Consider the following 4889-nt stretch of genomic DNA (forward strand, 5'->3'; position numbering starts at 1 on the left):
CAAAAAGAAAAAAAGTTAATTTGGTCCTTATATTTATTTATTTTATTAATTAACCCCCCTAATTATCTAATTATCACAAATAAACCCCAAAATCAAAAATAAAAATAAAAAATACCATCTTCTCCAACTCTTTTTCATTTTTTATTTTTCTTCTTCTTTCTCTCTCTTCTCTCTCTCCTCTCTTCTTCTTCTTCTTCTTCTTCTTTTCTTCTGTTTTTTTTTTAATTTTGATTCCAGAATTTCTGGAATTTTTCAGAATTCAAGAAAATTCCAGAAATTCTGGACAACGTCTGAAATCTAGACGTGATGAACGTCTGAAATCCAGACGTGATTAATTAGTTGATTCTGAATTTGGTGTAGGGAATTGGATATGCAAGTTTGGCAAAGCTTGATCCTGAATATGGACTCTGTACGATTAATAAACTTTTCTGCTCATGTTTTGTGTTTGATTTTTTGTTACAAATTATGTGAAATTGTGTAATTAATTTGTTGTATCAGATACGAGTGTAATCCCGCCTCTCATTTATGCTGTTATGGGAACATCAAGGGAGATTGCTATCAGACCGGTTGCCGTGATTTCACTGCTTTTATCGTCAATGATACAGAAAACACAAGATCCCGAGGCCAATCCAATTGCTTACAGAAATCTGGTTCTTACCACAACCTTTCTTGCCGGAATGTTTCAAAATTTCCAGAAATTCTGGAATCAAATTTAAAAAAAAAAAATAGAAGAAGAAGAAGAAGAAGAAGAAGAAGAAGAAGAAGAAGAAGAAGAAGAAGAAGAAGAAGAAGAAGAAGAAGAAGAGTTGGAGAAGATGGTAGAAGAAGAAGAAGAAGAAGAAGAAGAGTTGGAGAAGATGGTATTTTTTATTTTTATTTTTGATTTTGGGGTTTATTTGTGATAATTAGATAATTAGGGAGGTTAATTTATAAAATAAATAAATATAAAGACCAAACTAACTCTTTTCTCACTACAACAAATCACCTTTATTGCTACGGGTAAAATTGTGACTAATTCTATAAACATTTGTGGCAAAATGATTTAGCCACAAAAATATATTTCGTAGCTTGTCGTAGCAAGAAGTGGCGTAGCTAATGCTTTAGCTACGTAAGTTAAGTCATTTAAAGCTAATAACCAATATATATAGCTACAAAATAATTAAAATGCTACTATAATTATGTTCTTTATTGATATAAATATAAGTTACTTGTAGCAAAAAAAATTGATCTATTGATATAAATATAAATTACTCATAGCAAAAAAAGAAAAATTGATCTATTGATATAAATATAAATTACTCGTGGCAAAAAAAAAATGATTTTGATAAACTGTGAATTTAAGTTCATATGTAGCTAATTATTGATATATAGCTACACACGAAAAAGTAACTAGTTATTGCTGTATCTTTTATTTCAATTTTGCTTTTCTAACTATTTCATTGCAATTTTGTTTTGTTGGATATTTTTATAATTACTATGCAAAATAAAAATAAGCAAATATTGATATGAAAACCCATCATGTAAAATAAAGAATTTGCAGAGGCCATTGCTTATGAGTCGAAAGCTTCAAAAAAAAAAATTACTTGTTCATTGATAATTGCTTAAATGTATAACTTCATGATAACTCAACAAATGTATCCTTGTACCATTTCAAAAACTATAAAACAAGAGCAACGAAAAAACTTGTAATAAAATGAAGCCATGTCCATAGTTCAGGTGTATTGTTGCATTTAAGACTTCTTGACCTCTTCTGATATGCTTTCTATGTGTGAACCTAGACCCCCTTACATCTTGATGCTTGTAGCCAATAAATCCCAAAACACAAATATCTTTCTTTACATCCTGAAATGAGAAGAAAGCTCAAATTACACCAAGTTGGAAAAAAATTAATAAGAATCCAGATTGTTCTCTGGCAGAAAAGAGAGCTCCTATTACCCTATTTTGTTCAAGGCTTTCATCATTGAATCTCCTGTGTGAAAATAGTAATAATGAACTCTCTGTTTCACCAGGGTTGTTCAACTCTATGTCACCAAAGCACGTTTATTCTGCAAATAATTTTTCCCCTGTAATGATTAAATTACCACAAACTCACAAGAATGAAGCATACAAACAGAGAGTTCATGAAAATAGAAAGTAATTATCCTCCCTCAACCAAAAAGCATAACTAAAAGGAAAAACCAAGATTACTTGTCTTCTCAATTTATCTATAACAAAATACCAGTAATGAATGGTTAAACTATGAATAGAAACAAATTTGGAAAATAAAGAGTGAAAGCAGACCTCTGTGATTATTTCAGGGCGAATTGATTGTCCAAGACACAAAGACAGCCATTTTTTCCATGATCAGAGGAGCACACCTGAATGCAGTAAACAAGCAGTAAAAGAACTATGAGGTTCAGAAAACTACAAAAATTATAGATATAAATCAATCTGTAATTCTGAGACTCATGTTTCTACCCTCAAGAGGAGCTCCAGATCTTTGGCTTCCTAATGCAATGCAACACTGGCCCCAAAATATCAGATTGGGGAAAGAGCTGAGTGATCAAAGCAATTGTCTCTTGCAGTTAGAAAGAGAGAAAAATACAAGCAAAGCACATCCAAATTAAAGCCCATTTAGCGCCAATTTTCAATTCCCTCATCTACAATTTCAACACCACATGTAAAACTACACAAAACAGCAACCTACTGACCAGTTCATAGTTGCTCTGTTTGGCAATTCCAGTTGCATTCGCATGGGCATTAATTCTTAAACCATATGAGAAGTCCTTCAAAGGACCAATGTTGATCAGGGAATCCCTCACTGCAAATGAGAATTTTCTGCATCCATTAAGGCAAAGCAAAAAATGAAAAAAAAAAAGTGAGAATACGATAAAATACAAAACCTTCTAAAACATATGTTGTAAATGGTGGTCATCATACCTTGGCATCGAGCAAGAAGGTAAGCCTAGGTCTAGGCGATTCGTATTTGTAAACAGAATTTTGAGTGTAGATCCTACCTTCATCCACGTTTCCTTACATTCTTAACCTTCAAATACCCCCTTTCTCGTTTGTGTCGCCGTCAATTTCATGTACCGCCGGCTGGAAGCTATTTCAAAAAAAAAAAAAAACAAAATCAGTTAGGGATTTTTTTCTATTTGTGAACAGAAACACTGATTATACAGTAAAACCATAAGGAGGAAATATCATAAACAAAAGAGGAAAAACGCAAGAATCAACAAAATTACAAATAGAGGAAGAGGGATTGTAATCTGTAGAAGAAAACAAAAAAGGTTTGATGGATAAAGATGAGGGAATCGATTGGCGGTAACTTGAAAAATTGACAATTACTTTTCCCTCTCAACTTTTCATCCTTCCGCATTTGCAGATTGGAGAAAGACTCCAATTCACGATAGTCACGTAGTGGATAGAATATAATATTTTATAATTTATAATAAGTGGTCATGGCTTGTTGTACCTAAAAGATACCACTAATAGATAATCTTCCACAATATATATTATTATAATAATGATTTTAACTAAATTTAAATTCGAATATTAGAAAAAGATATAGAAAAAAATACATCATCAAATAACATCAAATTCATATTTTAATAATTAAATTATAATTAATTATATCATAAAAATGTAATCACGTAAGTTACATTAAGTTACTTTAAGTTACTTAAATTACGCTACGTTACATTACGTCATATTACGCTAAGTTAATTTAGCTTCAGTTAAGTTACGTTAAGTTACCTTAAGTTACGTTATGTTACGTTATATTATTTTACGTTAAGTAACCTTACGTTACGTTACGTTCGTTACGTTACGTTACGTTACGTTACGTTATGTTACGTTACGTTACGTTACTACGTTAGGTTACGTTATGTTACGTTAAGTGACATTAGTTATGTTACGTTACGTTAAGTTACATTAAGTTACTTAAATTACACTACGTTACATTACGTTACGTTATATTACGCTAAGTTACTTTAAGTTATGTTATGTTACGTTATATTATTTTACGTTAAGTAACATTACGTTACGTTATGTTACGTTATATTATTTTACGTTATGTTACGTTATATTATTTTACGTTAAGTAACGTTACGTTACGTTACATTACGTTACTATGTTAAGTCGTTAAGTCGTTAAGTGACATCAAGTTACTTTACATGACGTTACGTTGCATTACGTTACGTTAAGTGACATCAAGTTACTTTACATGACATTATGTTACATTACGTTACGTTAGGTTACATTAATTTATGTTAAGTTACGTTACATTACGTTAAGTTACGTTACGTTACGTTAGGTTACGTTACGTTACGTTAGGATACGTCAAGTGGCATTACGTTACAGTATGTTACGTCATGTTACGTTACATTACGTTATGTTATGTTACGTTATGTTATGTTACGTTACGTTACGTTACGTCATGTTACGTTAAGTTACGTTAACGTCACGTCACGTTAAGTTACATTCACGGCACGTCACGTCACGTCACTTCACGTTACGTTAAGTTACATTAAGTTACGTTAAGTTACGTTATGTTACGTTACGTTACGTTACGTTACGTTACGTTACGTTACGTCAAGTTACGTTATGTTACGTCAAGTGGCATTACGTTACAGTATGTTACGTCATGTTACGTTACATTACGTTACGTTACGTCATGTTACGTTACGTTACGTTACGTTACGTGACGTTACGTCATGTTACGTCACGTTACGTCACGTTACGTTACGTTATGTAACGTAACGTACAAAGGCTTGTTGTGAGCCTTACCCTCCTCCGGGAGATCTTCGTCGGTAAAAGTGATTTCAGTCTTCTTTCGGGCCATAATTGCCCCTACTAACGCTGCCGGCTCAATATCGGTAGAAATGACCAAATTTTGCAGCTCCTTCATC

At 32.2% G+C, this 4889-nt stretch overlaps 1 long non-coding RNA gene across 4 annotated transcripts; it reads right to left on the reverse strand.

Annotated features, from left to right (window-relative positions):
- Positions 1–1565: 1565 nt before the first annotated feature.
- Positions 1566–3439, reverse strand: LOC136223385 (uncharacterized). 4 transcript variants are annotated; one of them, XR_010685950.1, is made up of 7 exons: positions 3328–3439; positions 2920–3085; positions 2691–2817; positions 2458–2534; positions 2281–2357; positions 1936–2045; positions 1566–1842 (listed from the first exon to the last, which is right to left on the reverse strand). It is a non-coding gene; the product is annotated as an uncharacterized lncRNA (long non-coding RNA). The 4 variants fall into 4 exon arrangements; XR_010685949.1 differs by having other exon boundaries at positions 3225–3399; XR_010685951.1 differs by having other exon boundaries at positions 1936–2063; positions 2920–3400.
- Positions 3440–4889: the final 1450 nt, after the last annotated feature.

The sequence above is a fragment of the Euphorbia lathyris genome, chromosome 3 (assembly GCF_963576675.1).
Source record: "Euphorbia lathyris chromosome 3, ddEupLath1.1, whole genome shotgun sequence".
Classification (NCBI taxonomy): Eukaryota; Viridiplantae; Streptophyta; class Magnoliopsida; order Malpighiales; family Euphorbiaceae; genus Euphorbia; species Euphorbia lathyris.